Source organism: Herpailurus yagouaroundi, unplaced genomic scaffold (genome assembly GCF_014898765.1).
Source record: "Herpailurus yagouaroundi ecotype Mexico unplaced genomic scaffold, PumYag 100, whole genome shotgun sequence".
NCBI classification, from domain to species: domain Eukaryota; kingdom Metazoa; phylum Chordata; class Mammalia; order Carnivora; family Felidae; genus Herpailurus; species Herpailurus yagouaroundi.
Genome location: NW_024412391.1, coordinates 55,288,533 through 55,313,842, shown reverse-complemented (window position 1 = coordinate 55,313,842; position 25,310 = coordinate 55,288,533). Strand labels below are relative to the sequence as shown.

The window sequence follows — 25,310 nt, the reverse complement described above, 5'->3', positions numbered from 1 at the left end:
ATAGGGAATGGGAGAAGATATTTGCAAATGATATCTCTAGTAAGGGGTTAATACCTAAAATGAAGAACTTCAACAACTCAGTGCCAAAAAACTCAAATAATCTGATTAAAAATGGGCAGAGGGCCCGAATAGATGTTTTTCCAATGAAGACATACAGGGGGGCCTGAGTGGCTCAGACGGTTAAGTGTCTGACTTCAGCTCAGGTCATTAACTCATGGTTCCTGGGTTCGAGCCCTGCATTGTGCTCTGTGCTGATAGCTCATAGCCTGGAGCCTGTTTCAGATTCTGTGTCTCCCTCTCACACTGCCCGTCCCTCACTCATGCTCTGTGTCTGTCTCACTCAAAAATAAAGAAGCATTAAAGGAAAAAAAAAAAAAAAGACATACAAATGGCCAACAGATACATGAAAAGATGCTCAACTTCACTCATCATCAGGGAAATGCAAATCAAAACCACAATGAGATACCACCCCACCTGTGGTATCTCAGATACACCTGTTACAATGGCTGAAATCAAAAAGATAAGAAATGACAAGTGTTGGTGAGGATGGGGAGACAAGGAGACCACTGTGAACTACTGGTGGAAAGGTAAATTGGTGCAACTATAGTGGAAAACAGTGTGAAGTTTCCTCAAAAATTAAAAATAGAAATACCATGTGAACCACTATACCACTACTGGGTATTTACCCAAAGAAAATGGAAACACTAATTTGAAAAGGTATATGCAGTCTTATGTTTATTGCAGCATTATTTACAATAGTCAAGATATGGAAACAACATATATGTCCATCCATAAAACAATGGATAAAGAAGATGTGGTATATGTATATACAATGGGACATTATTCAACCATAAAAGAGAATAAAATCTTGCCATGTACAGCAACACAGATGTACCTAGAAGGTATTGTGTTAAGTGAAAAAAAATAAGAGAAAGACCAATACTATATGATTTTACTTATATCTGGCATGTAAAGGAAAACAAAGCAAATGAACAAACAAAAAAGCAGAATCAGACCCATAAATACAGAGAACAGAATGGTGGTCTCCAGAGGGGAAGGAGTTGGGGGATGGGCAAAATGGATGAAGGAGACCGTAAAATACAGCCTTCCAGTTATGGAATGAAAAAGTCATAGAGATAAAAGGTACAGCATAGGGAATGTAGTCAACGGCATTATAATAGATGATAGGTACACTGTGGTGAGAATGGCATAATGTATAGAGATGATGAATCACTGTTATATACCTAAAAACAATGTAATACTGTATGTCACCAATACTTCCATTTAAAAAAAGACATTTGTTTCCTTTAAAGAAAATTTAATTGGTAGAGTTCAGTAATGGCACTATTTATGTATTCTACAGTAACTTATTTGTAACATATTACATAGACAGTCATTACAAAAATATGGAACAATAATTTTATTAATCAAAATACAAAAACAGTAGAATGAATTCCTAAAGAATGAAATGAAAATATTCAGTAGTGATTTTTAAACATTTTTAATGAATTGAATAGGACTAACTTCTTGAGACTGTTTTTTTTCTTTTTTGGAGTTTTCTAAAATATAGGACAAATGTTGGGCTTGAACTCCCAACTCCTAGATCAAAAGTCACATGCTCGACCAACCCCAATTTCTAAACATTATTATAAACAGTACTCTTTCTTTGAATAATATTCTATTAGTCCAGCCAATGTATCAGAGGTTGAATTTTTCTAATTGAAGATGAACAGGTAGGTATACTCAGTTAATCCTGTGGTAGCACTTAAACGTATACACACACACACACACACACACACACACACACACACACACACAAACTAATCACAAAGTTTGACCTCAGAAAATTAGGACCTGAGTTTCTGTGATCTATCACAGAGTCTTTAGTTGTCTCATCCAGTTTCCTTTTTCAGGATTTATTGAACTCATAGACCATTTCAGTAGAAATAAATTTACTATAATGCAGTTTTTGTGGAGGCAAATTAGTTGACATAGTTTAGCACTGGAAACAGTGCAGATTTTCCACATTTCAAATTAAATCCATGATGGTAAATACTATAAATATATATTGCTCTTATTCATTTATATGAATATAGGAGATGTACTTAATCCATGAGAATGTCAATTATTTTATCTACAAAGTCTCATCATGAAATTATGAGGAAAAAATGCTATGCTACTTTATAGTACAGTAAATAAGATGCTATTAAGATATCATACTAAATAATACAAAATATATAATACTACATATACATGACAAAAATGGAGGAGTATTGATACAAATGATTAAAGTCAACTGAAATACTGCTTTTTTAAATTGTTACTGAAAAAAGCAGCAATTGCAGCAAAATCCTTTGTATCCTGAGCTTCAAAGCATTATTCAAAATCAATCTCCCCACATAGATTTATTATTAGATATAATATCAAGTCTTAGATTGCACAGTCCCCTGTATGTAAATTTTCAGGTTGTTTCTCGCAAGTAAGTAGGAGAAAAAAAGAGCTTTATAATATCTTCCCTTCCTAAACCTTTTTTTTTTCATCTTCCTAGCTTAATGAAAAAACAGATTTTCTTCTGTGTTAAAAAATAATACCTATTTTCTAGAGAGGAGTTTGGTGTATCATTAAGAAGTTAAGTAGATATAATGGAGTTAAGATGAATTTCCTTGAAAGTCAGGGACAGAACACAAAGAATAATATAATTTAATAACAGTTGACCAACATCCTATCAAAAGAAATTGTGGAGAAAGGAAGCAGCCACTACAAGCCACAGACAAAATAAGTGTCATTCCTCTAAAGCTATTTGCCATCTAGGACCATCTATTCTTTTCAAACACCCTCAGTGAATGCCAAATGTTACTTCTTTTACTTCATAACCAAAATGCTGCTTCCCATATTTGCTTATAGCTTAAAATCTAGGAAAACAATCAACGTTCACTTTTTAGAAGTTATCATGCTTTTAAAAAAATCAAACCATATAGATGATTTAACACTATAGTCTGAAATATACCAATTTGTATGCCCCTGTAAAATGCTTTTGCTAATTGTAAGTTGTTACAATGTCTTATGCTTGCCTAATTATTTAGCTAGTTATAAAAATAAATTATGAGAAACTATCAAGACCACTTAATCTTGCTGCTCAATAATTGTCAGTAAAGATCATTATGAAATTTTCATGAATCTGTACATACATGCTAAATATCTTAGATTTGTACGTGTGTATATTTGTACATGTATGCACATGCACACATGATCTTATCTCAAAATGACCAGTATTGGGCAAAAGAAACTATCTTTTCTAACACACTATTGTGCATCATTTGAGTAAATAATAAGACTCCTAACTATCAGGTCTACATCTTTGCCTTGAATTCTAAGAAGAGCAAAGCTAGAACTCAACCAACTTTCCTGAACTGTTTTTCTTCTGTTTCTTAGGTTTTAATGTTTATTTAGTATTAGCACTATCATATCAGTTCTACATTGTTGTTGTTATTATAAATTACAACTTATTCAACTCAATATAACTTAGCTGCCTTTCTGGGCTTGTTCTTTTTTTTTTTTCCTGAACAACTGATATTCGACCCTAATCATACAATGCTCTCTCTATTGCCGTTCACTGACACAGCATATCTCCTCAGCTAGCTAGGCTACTATTTTATCTACCTATCTGTCTGTCTGTCTATCTATCTATCTATCTATCTATCTACTATCTATCATCTTTTAAAATTCACTGCTGTAGTACATTCAGTATAAATGTCTGTAATCTAGTGGATGACATCATAAATAAAAACTCAACCTATATGTCAAACTACTTATAAACTGTATATAATTTTTAAAAATTGTTTTAATATTTACTTTTGAGAGAGAGAGAGCAAGAGCACGCGAGCGAGTGAGCAGGGGAATGGAAGAGAGAAAGGGAGACACAGAATTTGAGGCAGGATCCAGGCTCTGAGCTGTCAGCACAAAGCGCCAAACAGGTCTCAAACTCAAAAAACCGTGAGATCATGACCTGAGCCGAGGTCGGACACTCAACCGAGTCACCCATGCACCCCATAAACTGTATGTTATTTAATTCAGATTACTAACAACCACCAAATTCTGTTTTCAGGGGGGAAAAATTACTCAATGTCTACAATTTCAATCTCCCTATGCTACTTATGTGCTTACAACTATGCTTAGTTCTGGGAAGATAATTACAAAGACATTAATATTTTTAGACTTGCATGTGACAAAAATCAAAGGACTTATATGATCATGGTACATTAAGACTTTTTTTCTCACGTAACAATATCGGGGAGGTAGGGGAAGTTTCGTAACTATGTACCACACATTGTCACTGGAATCTCTGAAATTTCACGTGTATAATTTACCTTTTACAACATTACTGCTGAAATTCAGTCAAAGTTTTGGTCTCATTATTACTGAAATATTCTTTTGAAACAATCCGTTTGGGGCACTAACTCTGGGATTGCATTTCCCTCACCCTTGCCCACAACTTGTGCAGCTTCGTATGACAGTAGTTTATAACTTACATATACTTTTGTTTTGCTTTGGAGTATTCCCCATAAAACCAAGTTTGTGATAGATGCTTAATGAGTGTTTATTTACTAAGGTAACTTCACATTTTTTTAAATAATTTTTTTAATGTTGATTTATTTTTGACAAGGAGACAGAGCATCATTGGAGGAGGGGCAGAGAGAGACAGAGACACAGAATCCCAAGCAGACTCCAGGCTCTGAGACACAAGGGCCTCGAACTCCAGAACTGTGAGATCCTGACCTGAGCGTAAGTCGGACGCTTGACCCATTGAGCTACCCAGGTGCTTCAGCTAACTTCACATTTTAAATTTTTTTCCAAATTATTTCCAAGAAACAAATAAATAACTCTCCATAGTGCTGAGTTGTACAAACAGTAGGCCCTTGAATCATTAGAAAATATGCTGATTGGTTTCTGGACAAAATCATATACAGGAGAATTCAATCACGCCCCTAGCTTTGAGGGCTGATTATCATTTTATGACTTTTTGTGTCTCTAGTACCTAGTTTATATGACTGTGTACTCAAAAAGGAATCCACATTTGTGCTTTACAGAAGGGCAAGAATAAATTTTTCATTTGTCTTACTTTATGGTGACTTTGGGAATGCCCCGTAAGAAGGGGAAAAGCACCTAATATTTTATCCGTGAAATATACACACATACAAATACAGTCTGTCAACAAAATTTCCTTGTGTCTGAGCCCTTCACATATAATCTATACATCAAGCTAACCAGAAAAAAAATCATGCCAATAATAATTCAGAAATTAACACTTTCACCCCTTATTTCATCTGCATTCATAATGGTAATGTGCAGTAAAACTCTTACCATTTGCTCCATCTTTGTCTTTTCCAATTGCACTAATGTCCCTTCAGTGAAGCTCTAAAAGAATGTCAGATTTAGAGTAGTTATATGACTATGCTCTTTACTGCCTAATTTGCAAGTTGGTGTTAAGTCCCTACAAACTACATTTTTATCAGATATAAAAAATTGAAAACCATACATATGTAATATTTACACCATGTGATCTATTAAAATGTCTCACAAACTAACTTTGCTTTCCTCCTATTGAATTTATTATGAATCTTGCATAGATGTTAGTTTATGGACTGTAAAAATATGCCCCAGGCCATTCCTCTTTGTATCAAAAGCCAACAACATCTATTTAAATGCCACCAGCAAAATGAATGCTACAGCTTTATAAATTGTTACATTTCAGTTCTCAAAACCCCATACTTTTAGTTGATAAGAATAAATGATAAACTCCTGGCCTCATGTTCTAGACAGAACAAAATATCATACAGATTCCTGATGTATTGTATTGTTAAAGAAGTAATGTGTATCAAGACACATCACAATTCAAGGTAGTGTAACTCTTCCCAAATTATGACAAACAAAAATGATCTGTATTTTAATGTTTTTCAAAATATTCATGACCTGGTGTAAAGGATATCCTGTTTAGATACCTGATTTGTTTCTGTTAGCTAGGCAAGTCTAATTTTGAAACAATTTAATATGGCAAAATTCCACTCTGTATTCAGTAAAGGAATGCACTTAAATATATCACTTGAAAGAGATAGACTGTTTTTATTGCTTCAGTTGGGAGTTTGCTCCCTAAATATAAAACACTTAACTCTTCTTCCAAGCTATTTGGATGTTTTATACTTTATCTTGTCAGAACCTCCTTGCAGTCTATCTAAATATTTATGCCTTTGGAAGGTTCTAATCCAAGTGGCCAAAACTTTTTTCTTTCCTACCTGAAATCACCTAGGGCTATCAAGTCCAAAGAATATGCCTATGATTCTAAATATGTATGTTAGTAAACAAACTTGTGAAACTCTTTTCTTTTATCAAACAAAAACCTTCATAGTGGCAGCTTCTACAGCTAGGAAGAAAAATCAAGAAGGAGCATTAATTTTCTCCATGGTAAGTTAACCTTACGTTGAAATTATCTTATCCCATAAGATATTTGTGTGACAAGTTGAAATTCTTTTAATGTGAAATAATCCAGATGCTTTCATGTAACTAATAAGTGACAAATGAATGCATGATCCTTCTTTTCTCTCATAACAGAATTCTAGTTTTACAAATTTTATTTACTCAATATTTAGCTAGCTCATTTTGCACAGCACACTCAAAAACTTCATTTAGCAATTCTGAGAGTCATAAGGCATCAACTTGGTTTCTATTTAACTGGGGGACCTAAATTTTATTGAAGGAACAAAGTGGCAATTTTAGAGAAATGATATTTAAACTGAATCAGCCAGGGTACAGGAAAGGTGGTTCTAGACAAGGGATATGGTGGTGAGTGGGGAGACTTTAAGGTAAGAAAGAATTTTAACTTTGCAAAATAAACTAAAAGCTGGATGTTGTTTCTAGATGCAGCTAAGGAGTGCTAGAGTTGCCCAAGTTCAAGTTGGAGCAGTAAGAACTGAACCCCAAGAGACTTACAGATGGGGGTAAGAGATTTGGATTGCACTCTAACTCCATAATAAGCCCTTTGAGAGATTTTGAGCACATGGACAGTTATAATATGGTATAGTAATATACTTATATGTATAACAGTAAAATTAATGTTCTTTTTAACAAAATGGTGCAGCATCAAAACTGTCAATGTCTTTAGGAGCCTCATCTCAATCCCATAACCTATACTACCCACTGGTAAAGCTTTGTGTATAACTTCTCTCTGCTTATACAACCTCTTTGTATACAGAGAATATTACTTTGCTATTACTTTTTATTTTTTAAAGATATGATCATATGCTACACCTTCTATAATTTAATGAGTTTAAAATAGAATAGGCATACAGGCAATTATAACTCATTCTTTATGATAGCCAGAGAATTACACAATAAGGAAGTACAATTTACTTAATCATATCCCTACTGATGTTAATTTGCTATTATTTCTCCAATTGTATGCTATAATATATTACATATAATTATATATATGCTATAATAAATTATATATATATATATAATGTTGCAATAAAAATAATCGCCACCATGTATCTTTATACTCTAGCATTTTTACTTCATTGAATAAATAAACAATAATGATGTTGTAAGGTAAAAAATGATGGGGAATTTGGATTTTAATAAGTCATAGCAAAATGCTTTCAAAATATTCCACAGCATTTACAGAACTGCTGATAGTTTATAAGACAGCAATTTCTTTACAGCCTTGTCAATACTGGATACCATTAAATGCTTTTAAATGTTACCAATCTGATAGGCAAACTTTGGATTATATGGCTGTGAGTGGTCATCACTTCATTTCCGTGACAACTGAGATGGGGCATCTTTTCACAGGACTGTCCATTAGAATCGGTTCTATAAACTGATTGTTCTCATCCTGCTGATTTGCTTCTATGACTCTGAAATCTTTTTTAAAATAATTTTTTGTATATACTTGAACCCTGGAGGAGTTAACCTTTTACCATTTATATAAATAAAAAGTATTTTCTCTCAACAAATTGCTCACATTTGAATGTGACTAAAATATTTAGTTCATAAAGGTGCTTTTATTTTTTAAGTTTATTTATTTTGAGAGAGAGAGGAAGAAAGAGGAAGGGGCAGAGAGGGAGGGAGAATCCCAACCAGGCTCTGCACTATCAGCACAGAGCCTGATGTGGGGCTCGAACCTACAAACCACAAGATCATGACGTGAGCTGAAATCAAGTTGAATGCTTAACTGACTGAGCCACTCAGACACCCGCATTTTAAGTTTTTATATAATAAAATTGGCAAAAGAACATTCTTGGTTTTCTAGAGAATATATTAAGGGTTAAGAGTGTGTGCAGAACAATTAAGTCATAAATATGGCTCTGCATTTGGTAACAGAAATTACTAGGTGCCATTTCAATACAGTAACTGGCTATTTGTGTATCAGACACACCCTAACTGGAGATTTTCTTATTTAAAAGATATTTTAAGGGGTCACGTATCTAGGGTCACGTATCTTTGTTCAACTTCCTACTTACTATATAAGAATAAAGGTTAACTTGTAGAACTGAGTGAAATGCCAATGATCATTCTCTGAAAAAATTTTCTATTATGTTGTTGAAAGAAATGACGTCAATGATTTTAATACCATAATCCAAATGTTATTATTTATTGCAGCTTTGGACCCCCCCAATTTTGTTTATTCAATTTTTTAAATGTGAAATCTACCCCAAATGTGGGGTTTGAACTCATGACCCCGAGATCAAGAGTCGCATGTCCTACTGACTGAGCCAGCCAGGCGCCCCAACCACTTTAGTATCTTTTAGTAAATTCATTTCTTTATTCTTTTAACTAATCAGCTCTATAAATATCACATCTTCTAATTCTCTTTTGAATCATTCCTGACATGTTAATAGTTCCTTCATTAATTAATGAGTTGACTAAAATCTTTGAAATGTGTTCATTTTGTATTTTTATGAAAGCGATTTTTGAATTTGAGTAGAGTTGACACAAATGTTACATTTGTTTCAGGTGCAGAACATCATGATTTGACAATTTTATATTCTATGCTGTGCTCACCACTAGTCCAGCTACCAGTGTCATCATACAATGCCATTATAATACCATTGACTATATTCGTCATGCTGTGCCTTTTATTTCCGTAACTTATTCATTCCATAGTTTATTTGCAAATTTAGCAGATGTTTCCTAAGCAAGAAACCTTGGTGGTCTCAAATGCAGTGATGAAAATCAAGAGTAGTAGGTTTTGGAGGTAAAAAGAAACTAAATATGAGTATATTTGAGAGTATGAGGGAGAAAGAGGAATCACGGATGAGACGTAAGAGGAAGAATGAAATGGGTAACAGAAAAGCTAGTCCACGAGAAAGGTGGAGTGCTGGATGGTCAAAGTATACACTAAGTTCCTAGATTCTACCTGAGGACCAAATCTTCCTCTCCCATAAGAGCAGAGAGAAGGAGGGGTGGGCAGGATAGTTTTATTGACTGACAGGCAGTGCCGAATTCCGTTTTAAGGTTTGTACTTTTGTCATATGTATCTATATAAAATATGGGCCATGGCCATCTGAGAATTCAATAAAAGGTGATGGCTAAAGTTTTAAGAAGAATGGGAAAGTTAAACGTCATTTTTGAGCATATAAAAACAAGCTTTATGGAGGAAAAACAATTGACAGGATTGCTAGAGTGAAGTACTTAGTGTAACTGTGAACGGTATAAAGGTATCTTCCTAGGATACGTTTTCTCTTCTCCTCTTTGCCTAACTTCTCACTTTTCATCTTAGCTAAATTGTTACTTTGTTAGGGGAAGCTTAGGTTGCTTATCTATCCAAATCACAGCCCCGTGTAATAAACTCAGTTTTTATCTCCTGTATATGGCACATGTTAAATTTGTATGTGTTAGATAAATAAATAAGTACAACAAAAAGGAATATATATTATATATAAGTCATTATATATAAAATTATATGTAATATTATACTATCTTGTTGTACAAAAGGCTTGAAGTGGCCAAAAATACAGACATAAAATTGGGATCAAGAGATAGAAAAAGGCAAGTGTCTCTCATATCAACAGACAGGCCAGTAACAAAATGAGGTGAGCCAAGTGGGCCTGGGAGGCCACACCCTCCCTCAGGGACAGGAGAGGCTCCTGCTTCAGCAGGCCTCTGCCTGGAGGGAGTACACATGCTCAGATCCCCAGAAATTATTTGTCAAAGGAGGACAGAAATGCAGATTGCCTGACTTATAAATATCAGAAACTCAATGTTTTAGAAACGTCAGGTTTGGGGGCACCAGGTGGCTCAGTCAGTTAAGCCTCCAACTCTTGATCTCAGCTCAGGTCATGATCTCACAGTTCAAGGGATCAAGCCCTGTGTCAGGCTCTGCGCTAACAACTTAGAGCCTGCTTGGGATTCTCTCTCTCCCCTCTCTCTCTGCCCCTACCCTGCTCTCTTTCTCAAAAAATAAACTTAAAGAAACAAAGAAAGAAAAAAGAGAGAGGAAGAAAGAAAGAAAGAAAGAAAGAAAGAAAGAAAGAAAGACCTCAGGTTTGAATCTCTGGGGCTTTATGTCAAGCCATGGTTTTCTTTGGAGAGTGGGCATGACAAGAAAGGGACATCAGTGGGATTGCTGGGCATGTCCTGCATCTTGGTCTGTGCTGGTTACATGGGTCTGTGCAGTTTGTGAACATTTCACAAAACCATACATTTATTATTTGTGCCTTTCTTTTCAAACAAAAAGGTAATAAAAATATGTATGTAATTTGTTTGTCCTGTATTAACTGTCTGTCTACACCAAATATGAAGGCTTGATGAACTTAGGGAACATGCTTTTCTGCTCCCCTTTAGTACCTAGCACAGTGGTAATATTTGATTGGATGAATATTAATGAGAGCTAGTGATCAATAAACAAATACATAGCTAGAACACAAAACATGTAGATCCATGAAAAAAATTTAATAGATTCAGATTTTGCCATTTCTTTAAGAAATATTTAAGATGGGAGTTCCTGGGTGGCTCGACTGGTTGAGCATATGACTCTTGATTTCAGCTCAGGTCATGATCTCATGGTTCGTGAGATCGAGCCCCACGATGGGCTCTGCACTGACAGTATGGAGCTTGCTTGGGATTCTTTCTCCTTCTCTCTCTGCCCCTCCCCCACTCATGCACAACATGCTCACTCTCTCTCAAAATAAGTAAATAAACTTTAAAAAAAGAGAAATATTTAAGATGGAAAAATACACACTCATACATATTCACACACAGATAGAGGTAGAAGTCATAGAGGTAGGTAGAGATAAAGACAATCCTCACAGTTTTTGCAAGGAGTCTACACTCAAAGCCGTATTATTTACATTAACTACTGTCACTATTCATACTGCTGAACAAACTGGAGAGTCCCTTTCTGGAAATCTCTTATAAGAATAGGGACCTAAAACTAGAGGTTTACTTGACATTTTGCTCACAAAAATAGACTCAGTACCTCTGCAAACAATACTTAACTCTGTGATATCCAATTAAGACCCTAATGAATGCTTTAGTTGGATGAGGCAGTTATTAATTTATTGTCTTTTCATTTTTAGCCCTATTCTAAATCCAGTTATCCTTGACAAACAAATAAATCCATAGAACAAGACCACCAATTAAAAAACAGATGCTCCCATTACAATCCTGTCATCTCTTACAACTAAAGCAAACTTCTTATTAATGTCATTATAGAAAATAGAGCAGAAACTTCCATTTGTGACAGAATTCCTTCCTAGGCCAGACGACAACAAACTTTTCTCGTAAAGAACCAGAGAGTAACTATGTTAGGCTTTGTGAGCCAAAAGGTGTCTGTTGCAACTACACAACTCTTCTAGCTGTAGTGCAAAAGCAGCCATAAGCAACTTTTAATAAATTCCTTCAGCCAAGTTCCAATAACTTTTTATGTACAAAAATAGGCAGATTTGTACTTTAGGCAAATGTAGGAGAGTATTTCTTAAATGCAATTATTTATTTCTCTTATATCATGATATCTTTTCTTGAACCAGAAGGAAACAGAACCATTTAACTATCAAGTTTTCCTCAGTAGTACATTACTGTAGGGAAAAACACTGTTCATCTTTGAATGATCATGGATTTTAGGTTATTCCATATGTCCATAAAGCCCATAAATTATAAATAAAGTGGATATAAAGCCATGTCAGATTGACCTTCTTCCTTACCATAGCAAGTTTTCACACAGGTTTTTGAAAGGTCTGTACTTATTTTGCTCTGCTTTCCAAATGTGGAGATAAATATGTTCCCTGACAACCTGACTCTTTCTGAGGCAGCACTCAATTTATCATTACTCTGGAGCACATTTTCCAAAACCTGACAAAAACATCCCTGAAAGCTTTGGAGGGGAAAAATAAACCCTCATCTCAGGCTGTGTAAGTTACAACCAAGTACAACGATGGATAAAGTAAGAATCAATCTTGATTCATGCTTTTGGAACATCCTAAAAAATGGCAGCTTGTAATCCAAAGGCCATGGCCCAGCAGAACCAGAGGCAATTAGGCAGGAAACAGAAAAGATATTAAATATTGTTTTTTATGTCACTTTTTTTTTAAATTTTCAAGAAGCCCATTATTAGAGATCTCTGAGTAAAACACTATTAAGCTGGTGCTCAGTTACCTCTCCTAAAACTGCTTCCTTCAAATTATGTGTAACTGAGAAAAACAAAACAAAACAAAACAAAACAAAACAAAACAAAACTAACGACTTGGAACATAAAAACAGGGCCAATGTTGCCAGAAGAGCTTGGTTAAATGCACTTAGAGTTCCTGAGAGCACTGAAAACACATTAGCCCTGACGGATTTAGTGGATTGCTGACTTGAAAGGTCTTGTCTTTAAGGAAAAGATCTGGGACAGGTAACTTGATGTTTCTTGATGAGGAGTAGAGCCAAAATCAGTCTACATGGGAAGGAAAACAAAAGAATATTCACAGGCAAATGAGGGAACTGCCCACCAACACTGGCAATCTTTTGTTCACTAATATTGCAAAAACTATAGACGTTAGGCAAATAGCATCCTAAAAATGGCCCTATACTCAAGGCCCACCCTGTAGAAGATATAAGAAAGCTACATACCTAACTATATACAAGGAGCTGGTAAGATAGGTGTCAAAATACAAAAAAAAAAAAAAAAATATTGGGTAACCGCACCTAGAACCAGGGACAGGGCAAGCTGGGAAAGACAGAAATGTTTCCTGGGGATAGAAAAGGGCTGGTACTTGAAGAGATGAACAAATTTAGACAGGAAGAAATTGCGTTGTGGGGAAAGGCTGCCAAGAGAGGAAGGAGAAAGCCTTCTAGGCAGAAGAATGCAAGTTGTATAAAACAGCACATCAGAGAAATAAAAGGCATGCTCACGAAGTGGTTAAATGTGCCTGCATACATACAGGGGGCTTGGTGGGAGGCTAACACAATAATAATAGAAACGGCATTAATTGAGTGCTAGCTTTGTGCCAGGGACTGTGCTAAGAGAATTTAATGGATTTAGACTTTAAAACAACCATGTAAATGAGAGTCTATTTTTAATCCCATTTGAAAAATAGAAAATTGTGATTAACTCAGCCAAAACCACACAACTAGTAAGTACTAAACTCAGGATTTAAACCAGGCAGTTTCTAATTACTGAGTTCCACAGTGTGTCGGGGTAAGAAAAATCTACAGATTTCTTTTTTTTTTTTCCTGAATTCCAAGCTAAAGTCAATCTACAGCTTATTTATAAGGAATAGGAAAGACACTGAATTATTTTAAGTAGGGACATGGGAAAAATCAGAATCTTAAATATGAAAATAGATACTTAAAATTTTTAAAAAAGTATCAGACAAGGAATGATTTGGGGGAAAAAAAGACCACATAGCAGGTTAAGAGTACAGTGGAGTGAAATTAAAGAGTTTGAAATTGCATAGTATGGGTAAAAATGGAAAAGGGCAAATGCGCGAGAGAACAGTCAAGAAAGATCATGAGTCTCCTGACATGGAAACTGAGAGGGTACTAGGAAGAAAAACATTACAAGATGATTGAGTCTGGGTTGATGGGAAAGAGAAATTTTGAAGGGATCAAGATGGACTCAGTTTTAATATTTTTGAGAACTCAGTGGGATATATAGATAGAAAAGTCTAATAGGCAGGTGAGAATGGCTCACAAGTCCCTCTAATCCAACATGCATAACCTAAATCCATTAAGGCCCACAAAAATAATGGCAAACCAATGGAGTTCTGCTCTAATTCTCTCCTAATTAATGCCAAGATACTGCCTCTCTACTGTGAATGCCAGAAGTTTAAGGGTCATGCTTGACTTCTCTACATTTCCTCATACACTCCTATCCAGACTGTTATAAGCACTACCAATTTCACTTCATAAATATCACTCAGATTTCTTTCTCTCCATTTTTACACCTTTACTGCTGTAATGCAAGCTACAATTTTGACTCACCTTAATTACTAAGATGGCCCGTTCGTGAGCTATCCAACTTCCATCTTGCTGACCTACCTATATACCCTATACACAGTACAGCTAGAGCAACTTCATCAAACGATAGATGATGTTGTCCACATATCCCCATCTCCCTCTAATCATTATGCCCAATGCTCTAGGGTTAAAGATAAAACAGTCTTGGGGCACCTGGGTAGCTGAGTCAGTTAAGTGTCTGACTCTTGATCTTGGCTGAGGTCATGATCTCACAGTTCATGAGATCTAGCCCCACATTGGCCTCTGTACTGACTGCATGGAGCATGCTTGGGAATTTCTCTCTCCCCCTCTCTCTGCCCCTCCACACCCCATGCCATGTGTGTGAACTCTTTCCTTCTCTCTCTTTAAAAGTAAATAAAGTGAAAAATTTTTGAAAAAAGGATAAAACAGTTTCATGACATCATTAAACTCATACATACCCACGCCAACCTGTATGAACTTCCAGTCTTCAAGTTTACCTTGCGGTATTAGTCTTTTTACAAGCTTTTTTACTTTTGCCTTATTGTCTAGTTAATACCAACTCATCTTTCTGACCTCAGTTTAAAATCATTTCTTCATGAAGCCTTTCAAACCCTCTTGATGAACTCAAATGATACTGTTATATTTGGGCCATTCATTTCAGGTGCAATTTCCAATTTATTGGTATTGTTATCTGACTGGTTTTCCCTCCATGTCAAACCAACAATTTTCACTTCAGTCTGCTTTGGTCTAACTTGTGCTCTACCATTCAACTGAAATTTCCCTTTTCAAGGTCAAGAAAGACTGACTTTCCCAATTCTGTGGCTAACCTACCTGGTCCTCTTGCTTGTCCTCTCAGTAACAAGCCACATATTTCAACAGCTCTTTCTTACTGCAAATTTATTGAGCATCCAGAGAAATTCTCCTGGCTTTCTCCTGCTGCTCCTTCTTACTTTCTCCAAGGCTCATCATTGTATATTCCTCTCTCTCTACTCTGATTCCCTACATGATCACTCCTGGTCCTAGATCTATGCACAAATCTCACATTTTTGTCTCCGACAAGCAGGGGAGAAGAGCATAGGGGGAGACACACACACACACACACACACACACACACACACACACTCACACACACAGAGAACATTAAGCAAGCTCAATGTTCAGTGTAGAGTCTGAGGTGGTGCTAGATCCCACAACCCTGGGATCATGACCTGAGCCGAAATCAAGAGTCTGGCACTCAACAAACTGAGCCATCCAGGTGCCCCTCCAATAACTTCTTGAATTTCAGGCTCGTGTACCCAACTGCCTATTTAACAGCACCTATTAGATAATTTAAAGGCATTTCGAATGTAATAAGTCCATGGAAGAATGGAACATATTTAATAAATCTAAAATCGTACATTATTTTTTGAGAGAGAGAGAGAGAGAGAGCTAGGGTGGGGCAGAAGGAGAAAGACAGAGAGAGAGAGAGAGAGAGAGAGAGAATCTTAAGCAGGCTCTATGCCCAACTTAATGCCCCGTGCAGGGCTGGATCTCATGACCTTGAGATCATGACTGAAATCAAGAGTTGGATGCTTAACTGACTGAGCCACCCAGGTGCCCCTAAAATAGTACATTATTAAAAATAGCACCCACTCTCTATCACTTCCTTTCCTCTTGCCCGGACTTACTTCTCATCATGGCACTTATATATAAAATGATATTAAGTACTTGTTACTTTCTATCTCTTCCAAGAAAACGTGTTTGCCCATGTACTGTTTTTACACTGCATTTCTAATGCCTAGAACAGAACCTGGCATCAGGTAGGTACTCAAAATATATTTACAAATCAAATAATAAATTATTATCAATCACTCACTAAACTATAAATTCACTAGGCACAAAAACTACGTACGTGTTTTATTAGCATTGTTTTCCAAGTACTTGGTAAATGGTAGTCATTGAATAGTTTTTAACTCATTGAATAAACAGAAGTAACATTCTAATAGTGCAGTCTTACCAATGACAAAGACTAAAGTTGCAACAATGAGTGAAGCTATCCAAGGTGGCAAATTCTGTAAAGAGGCTAAAGATAGCAAAAAAACTGATAAAAAGTAAATGCATTTGATAACCAGGAAATTGTTAATAAATTTAAAGGCCAATTTAAGTACAGGTATACATTGATAGCAAAGTATAATTCGCTACAGAATAAGCGGGAGGCACAGAGACAGACGCCCTAAGGGTAAACATGATATAGTAGATACTCTTCTTAACATCTGAGTTCCCTTCACTCCATATGCCAATGTTGAAATTTTCTGCACCATTATATCAACTAGGTATTCAATACCTATCTGTGTACCCTTAAAGAGGCTACTTCCCCATGGGGTACCTTAAATCTAAAAGAACTGGACCTTTTATTTTTACCTCTGTGTGAATAAGGAGCCATATATCTGAAAGTTATAAGAGTAGGTCATTGCTTAGAACACAAAACATTGCTATGAAGTTAAGTTTCAAGGACAGCTACATGAGGGTAATGTTTGAGCCCTTTTATTTAGAAATTGAAATTGGGAAGAAAAACAAGTAAGAGCTGGTAACTGTAATATTTACTGGCCTGTTAGAATTTTTCTAAGTTAATGATTTTTAAAACATTTGATAAGACTACATAGATTGCACCTTGGCAAGTAATATACGGATAAAGAGGAACACCCTCCAACTGTGGAAGCTAGGAAGTGTTGATACTATGCAGGAAGTGGCCATGAATCTATGAGCCAGTCCAGTAAAACCATTTTTATCACCACTGACTCTAAGCTGGTAAGAACAAAAAAGCTGGTTCAGGTTCTAGAATTGGCAAGAATTAGGGCCATGACTCAACTACGTTCAGCTTTTGCTTTGATTCACAATTATACTGGCAAAGAATCCTTGCAAAGAATAAACACAAGATTAAGAATGTAAGTCAGTAGATGCTCCCTGAGGCTTTGTTTTATTCCACACAAAGGCAAAGCCAAAGTTCAATACTACCAGAATCCCATGCAGAGGGAGGAATCCTCCCAGTTAGCACAGTACAAGATGTAGGAATTTGGCCTTTTATAACCATCTGGTTGGGGGACCACAGCAACAATGAAAGGGCCAGTCCTCTTCCCTTCAGTGAGAGCCTTGCTGCACCACAGATGTATACATACTTCTGTGCTCTATTTCTTGTGCTTCATCAAACCAACAAAACTTTCAGTGCAACTGGCTTGGCTATGGCCTACCACAAGCCCTGGTTAGAAAATCTCCATGCCCTAAGTAGATGGGAGAGGAAGCTCATTTCACAAATCAGTACTCAGTTTAAGAAACAGAAATTCCTATTAGCTAAGAGAAAATGAGCATGCTTTGGGTAGCAAAAGGCCACCAATGTTTTGCTCATCATAGAAAACAAACAAAAACAAAAAGTCTTCACAGGTATCAATGAATCCTTTGTACTTAGTCTCTTGACACTCAAGCAGGAAGTACAAAGAAAAGAGTCCTGAAATAAGAACATAAAATTCCACCTCCAATCTACAAAAACAAAAAGTGTGGAATGAATGGAATGTGGACAACATAACGCAAAGGGAAAGTTGACTTCCAATTTCTTCAAACCAGACCTATCAAAGTCATTTCTGCAAATTAAAATTAAATTTTCAATTTTTTTCCTGTTTGGCCTGGAAAAAATATCATACACCAGTACATTAACCTCTTTTATAATGTCTAGAATAAATAAAAAAGAGGGAAAAATCAAACATATAAAGTGTTACAATATATCAGCTTATCAGGATTTCCCCAATCATAAGCTCTAATAGAGTGTCCCTGCCTCAAAGTCATCTCTTTTCACACAGTTTTCATTTCCTTCTGAAGTTATACTTTTTACTATACCACAAATAAAATTAATTAGGGCACATACCATACTGTGTTCTAAGAAAAATGACTATTTTATTTTTTTTAGGTCACAGCTAACCTTATTTATGTTGCTTAAAACTATATAGAAAATAAATACTGTATTAGAAATCCAAAAGCTATTCCAAGGCCAACCTATTCTATAATTTCTAGAGCTACACGTAAGTGAAAAACACACACTTGTAAAGTAGACTAGCATACTGCTGTGGATAAATTCACTTTTAGAGTAAGGTTTGATGTAAATCATGTTTTCTCTCCTAAAAATGCCTTCATTCATTTTATTAGTTGATATTTGATTCTGTGGAAAGAATGGAGGGAAGAGAGGGCTATGGGAAAGCAAGAAACTGAGCAAGTGACCACCCTCTCATGAATTACACTCAGAAATCATGATAAAAATCTTCTGTGTTTATTCACACTTTTTTTAAGTAAGTATTTCATGTGGCTGAGGAAAGTATTTTCTTTCTGTTGTCATTGGTACATCATCACTTAAATGGGACTCTGAGAAAGTTACATAGCAGTGGAGAAAGTAGACTAGATTATTTTCTATTCCTTCCACATGTGTGACCTCTTAGCCTACTGTTTACTTCCATTAAGCCCTCAAAGTCTCAGTGTTTATTCTTGTCAGATACTGAAAATAACTCTGAACCTTCCACTTCATCCAGGTTGACAAATGCTGATAATCAATTCACAAAATGTGTCACAAATAAAACAAGTGCCTAAACCTAACATAAACAGTTAATATTGTAAAATAAAGTGCCAATTACTGAATTTGGTCAAATTAAGAATAATCTTATTCTCTCAAAACAGAATAACATGATTGAATATTACTTCTAGAATAAGCAAATGTATTTATTACTACTACTTACCAAGGGGAAAACGTGATAGAAGACAAGCACTTGATTAGAATAAAAAAAAAAAAAACTTTACGGAAAAATGGACAGTATATTTCAGAGAACAGAGATGGTCGCTTAGCCTTCTAACAGAGTAAACTGAAAGATAAAAACATTGTTGACTGAGGGAAATGCTTTATGAGACAATCCATCACCCTCAATCAAAAAGGAGGCATTTTCAAAATTCACTTATTTATTCAGTGTTACTCTGTTTTTGTTTTGTTTTTTGGTTTTTTTGGTACCTGTTTTGTACCAGCTACTGTTGTAATCACAGACAAAGAATGAGAGACACAATGAGAGTGCAAGTAAGGTAGGAAAGGAGCACTGACAGAAAGGATATTTTAAGCAGCTTAATGTCAAAGAAACATTGGATTGGAAGAGAATACTGTGGCAATATATATTCTTGCAAGGATAAAGAGGGGACAAATTATGAAACTATCTAAAAGCTAGGGTACAGGGGGTTGGTGGAGACAGTGGGGAGGAAGGTTGATTTATTTATGGAAATTGATAATTTTTAATTAAAATCTAAAATTTTAAAAAATGTTTAAATATCAATACCAAAAATAAAAGTAAACAGCACAAAGAGGAAGAGGGTAATAACATGTAAGTCTTTTTTTAAGGAATTACCAAGTACATATCTGTTGCAGAGAATGGAAAGGTAAATAAAACATGGGCACTTAGAAGTATTACTGGGGTCAGACCGAGATGGGAGATCACAAATTTATTATGACACCAGTTTTCACAGTTTTGTGATTTCTGATAGCATTCAATACCCCAAGTGAAAAAGCAAAGTGAAACTGCTCAATTGAGAAAGGGCAAGGATTTTGCCAGATGTGAAGTGGAAGGAAAAGAGTACAAAGAAAAGATTTGGGCAAAGGAATTCTTTAAGTTGTATACTAGGTCTTGGCTGCATGGTAAGGAGAAGTGAGTAAGAAAACAGTCATGAAGAAAACAAGGTGTGTCAAGGTGCTGGAGATTGCTGGAAGGTGGACAGAACAAGAAGATTACTGCTCTGTGATTGATGATTTTAAAGATGAAAAGTTCCAGATAATATCAAGATTTCAGAATAGAGTCATTGGTCAATGGTTAACGTGGAAGGGAGCAGAATACCAATGAAGGTAATTTGGTTAAAAATTTCTACAGGCTATTAATTGACTTGTCAACCCATATAATTTAATCAATCATAATGCAGGGTGCCTGGGTGGTGCAGTTGGTTAAGCATCTAACTCTTGATCTCAGCTCAGGTCATGATCTTACAGTGTGTGGTTTCAAGTCCCGCACCAGGCTCTGTGTTGATGGCGTAGAGCCTGCTTGGGATTCTGTCTCTACTCTCAGCCCCTCCCCAGCGGGTGCATGCTTGCGCTCTCTCTCTCTCTCTCTCTCTCAAAATAAATAAATAAACTTAAAAAAATTAAAAAAAAATCAATCATAATGCTAACAGGAGGTAAGAAAAAGGAAAATTGTGATCCAAATTTCTAAATCTGAAGTACTAAAGAAGATGATAGATGATACTGAGAGAGTAGGCGATGACAATATAAAAGACAAAATGAAATAAAACAACACATCTTGGATGAGCTCTATATTTCTTAACATCACACTTCCCAGCTGTTGAGAAGAATCACATACTGACATAAAATGCCATCATTGTAAGGTCAGGACCACCTACTCAAATGCCCCTTCCTCCAATATCACCCAGATCCTAGCAAATGTCTCGGTCAGTAACTCCTCCAACCTTGTTCAAAAACTTCAAACTTTCTTCACTTTGTTCAGATTTCTATCAAGAAAGTTTAAATTCCAAAAATATCCTCAATTTAACACTACAAAGCCTATATACCTATTCAGATTGTTCCTTTCTCTCCCTCCTTCCCTCTTTCTCTATAGAAGGTGTTAACTGCTAGTCAAAGTCAACTCATACTCCATGTCTTAAAACCTATTCAATTTCACATTTTTAGGTACCCATCAAACATTGCTTTACTTTTCTAAATTTTGTTTTGTATTTGTTTTTGGAACCCATGTTGTGGCACTTGAACTGGTGGACTGAAACACATAGTACAGAAAGGGTTGGAGCCCTTTTCCTCTGCCTCAATACATTTCAGGGGTGGGGACCACCCACTTGACCCCCACCAAGAACAGGAGAGTACACTTTTATATTTTTGATCACTGGGACTTTTCATAGATATTTAAATATGCTCAAAAACTCCTATCTTAGAAAAGCTTCTTCAAATTTCCATTATTGTGCAAAAACAGTTCTTTTTTTCAAATCTTCACAGACAAACTTTTTGAATGAGTCACTCCATCTCCATTTCCTGGGCTCCTACTCACTCTTTAACACATTTTCACCTGGGTTTCACCCCAATCACCATGGCAACACATCTTTAGCTAAAATCACCGATGATCTCCCAGTGTTCAAATCCAATGGATATTTTTCATTCCTCATCTCAACCTCCCAGCAACATCTACAGGAATAATTATTCCGTCTTTCTTATAGGATATTTTCCCCTAGTCTTTGGAATACCATAGATTCCTGCTATTGGTTTTCTCCTGTGTGACAATTCATTTTCACTCTGTATATCCTGTGTATTCCAATATACTCTAAAAATTGACCAAGAAACCTACAATTATCTTTTTATCACTCTACATTCTTTTCCCAGGGATTCTTATCTACTTCAAAGGAATCAAGTACTATCTGTATTACCAAATTTATATATCTTTTTCCCAGTTTGCTGCTTGTATCTCTTAATTTATGTAGCCACTATTCACTCAGGAGTTATGCTTGGATGAGTGAAAAGAGTACTGGTTTCCACATCAGAGCAAAGGAATAACAATCTCTAGACATAACTTTGTGTTTTGTTTTTTTGTCCTTGTTTTGAAAAAACTACTTTTTCTCAAGATCCAACTCAAATTCTAAGTTATCTACAATGAATTACTTATTATCTTACTCTCATCTACTATATACTCTCATCTACCTATACTATAGCCTACTATGTACTTCCCGCCCATCTATCTTCTATCATTGCCCAGAATCCATGGTGTTATAATTTCTATATTCATGTGTCTTCCTCTAAGCCCCAAATTAGGAGCCACTTAATGACAGGACCAGGTTCTATTCATAAATTTCTTCTCAGAACTTTCTACTCTGATGTATGAGAGATGCTCAAAAAAATTTATATGAACAAATGAGTGCCAATAGACCAATAAATTGTTCTCTGGGGTTTTCAAAGAGATATTAATAGATATTCCCAAAAGAAAGGATTCTGGGATTAAATAAAGTCGGGGAAATTTGTACTAAATCCCACTTCTAGAGATTCCAACACACACTTGCATCTGACAAACTATAAGAAGTCCTTAAAATAGAAAACTATTTAATTTTGTTTAATGTTTGGATAAGGAAAGCTTTCTTGCCCTTTTCTTCTTTTAACACACACACTAGCATTCCCCAAACAATTTTCCCTTTTGTCTTAACATAGTTTGGATTTGGATTTTAACTTATTAGGATCAGCAAAACAGATGTTAAAAAAACAGAAATTATGCACATTCTCTTTATCTAGGATTCTCCCCAAAGGTAAGGGCTAATTCTTTGATACAGCTTTGACAGTTCATAGTGGAGAAGAAATTTTGATCAGTATAGTACTCCCATACTACTGATATATACACCAAATCTAACAGAACCTTGTTGTTTTCTTTTTTATAAAAGAATTTATAAAAGAATTTAATTTTAAGAATTAAAAAACACTGTCCAACCATAAAGAATAGCAATATTATAGCCACAGTGAAATCATTGTTTTCTTTTGCTTTGCTTTGAAAGTGTTCTTACCAAGATAATATAGTTACCTGAATACTAAACATACCAGCAAGCAGTTACGCAAGTAACTTAAATGACAGAAGCATCCATGGCTCCAAAATGTAATTTCCACATGAAGGTGAAAACCCTGTACCACTTCACCTTCACAGTATGTTTTCTGATAGAGTTTACAGTACATTGAAAACCAGGAACCCAAACACAACAATAGTACCACCGTGAATGGTTTTTATGCTATACTGTTTTCAGTGTGTGACAGGGAAGGAAACTCTATTTGCCAAATAGAAAGTTCTGACATATGGGGTGGCAAATAAGATTATGTAACGATAAAGCACCCATCTTGGTAACCAGAACTCTTATTAAGAACAACAGGATAGCAAAGTGACTCATCAGCTTGTGTGCTCTTTCTCGATTCTAGTAATTTGGGACAAGTGTGGGGAAGTTACAAGTTGTTTATGTGCAGCCCAAAATGACAGGCAATACAAGTTACTAAGCAACATTAAGGACTCACGTTTTTCTAATCCTTAAAAGCTGCCACAAGCTGAAAAATCCTGTAATATAAAGGGAAAGGGAAAAGCAATGTGGGAGTCATGTTTCTGACTGAATGAAAATGTTTTGCTCAATAATTCTAAAATTCTGATTCACCATGAGTTCATCAGTCTTAGTTTTAGGATTACTTCACGTGCATAACCCTCCTCTCATCACTGTCAACACCAGAAACTTGTTCTATCATGACAAAAATGATAATGGGGGGAGATTTGTGGAAATGGTTCTTATAAATCTTGAAACCAGTTTGTTCCTCAGTAAAGTGGACCTCTGTTCTTCTCTATTTCAACTCTTTCTTTCATAGCACTTAATAAAACAATAACAATAAATCATGTATTTGCTTCCTTGTTTATTATATTGGCTTGTGTCTTTCTCTTTCACTGTAGTACCTTCAGTACTGTAGGAACTTGTCCCTTATTTTATTCTTCCTTCCCTGAGGCTGGCATATTGCTTGACAGAGTAGCCCATCAATGACTAAAGAATGAAATAAAATAAGGGCACCTGGGTGGTTCAGTTAGTGAAATGTCCAACTGTTGATTTCAGCTCAGGTCATGATCTCACAATTTGTTTGTTCAAACCCCGTGTCAGGCTCTGCACTGATTGTGCAGAGCCTGCTTGGGATTCTCTCTCTCTCTCTCTCTCTCTCTCTCTCTCCTCATTCCCTGCCCTCCCCCTGCTCATGTGCTCTCTCTCTTTCTCAAAATAAATAAAAGAATAAACTTAAAAAAAAGTATGAAATACAATAAAACACAGGATCCTGTTGTTAGTAGTTCTGTTTCTTAAGGTAATAGCTTTAGTAACAGTGTTTATTTATATGAACCTTAAAATTTCCCAGAGGTAGCTGTGTGTTATTTACAATCCCTAAAATACAATGTTATGAAAGGCAGGCAAGCGAGAATTCCCCAGTCTTTCTTTCTTCTCATGAAGGAACCAGTGAAGGGATTCCTTGGTCAAAAGCCCAGGAAAAAACATTTCCTCACATTCTCTGTCTCAGCAAAACAAGTTGCTGAATAAAATACAAACTCATCTTATGTGTTTGAAGTTCTGTTTTCAGGTCAAGGATCCTGTAACGCTCTTCCATAGCACCTCTATTTCTTCCTCCTTTCCAGTTCATATAATTCAAAAGGAGTCCATTTATGTAATAATAGATTTGCTCACACAAGAGGAAATTTTCCCCGTCTGCATAGGCACAAATAGAATAGTTGGTAAGGATGAAAAGAGAGCATCGGTTTGCATATTAAATGGATGATAGCTGTGACTGCCTTTTAAGAATGGTGGAGGAAGAAAAGTGAAAGGCCTCTCATCATGGTTCTAGCTAAAGGGAAGAGAACTACAATTTCTTTGTTTTTAAATTTTTTAAAGTTTCTTCCTTTGAGAGAGAATATGAACTTGAGCTAGGGAGGGGTAGAGAAAGGGGAGAGAAAGAATCCCAAACATGCTCCATAACATCAGCATGAAGATCAATGTGGGATTCAAACCCAGGAACTATGAGATCCTGACCTGAGTCAAAACCCAGAGTCAGCCGCCCAACCAACTGAGCCACCCAAGCACCCTAAGAATTCAAATTTCTAGGGTTTGATTGTGTGCCCGCCACTCTCTTGGCAGTATTTACATGTGCTATCTAATTTATCTTTGTGACCAGTTGCCATTTTTTTTTTCTGTAATTCAATAAAAACCTTTTGGGCAAAATACTAAGTAAAGATGACCCTAATGAGAGGCTGTTTATTATAACG

The 25,310-nt window shown here is 35.8% G+C and overlaps 1 protein-coding gene and 1 non-coding gene across 10 annotated transcripts in view; both read right to left on the bottom strand.

Annotated features, from left to right (window-relative positions):
• The window catches only part of DGKB (diacylglycerol kinase beta), a 750,184-nt gene that overhangs the window by 717,907 nt on the left and 6,967 nt on the right, over window positions 1–25,310 (bottom strand). The window lies entirely within an intron of this gene.
• LOC121029007 (small nucleolar RNA SNORA57) lies at window positions 21,243–21,369 on the bottom strand. The gene has a single exon (XR_005789532.1). It is a non-coding gene; the product is annotated as a small nucleolar RNA SNORA57 (small nucleolar RNA).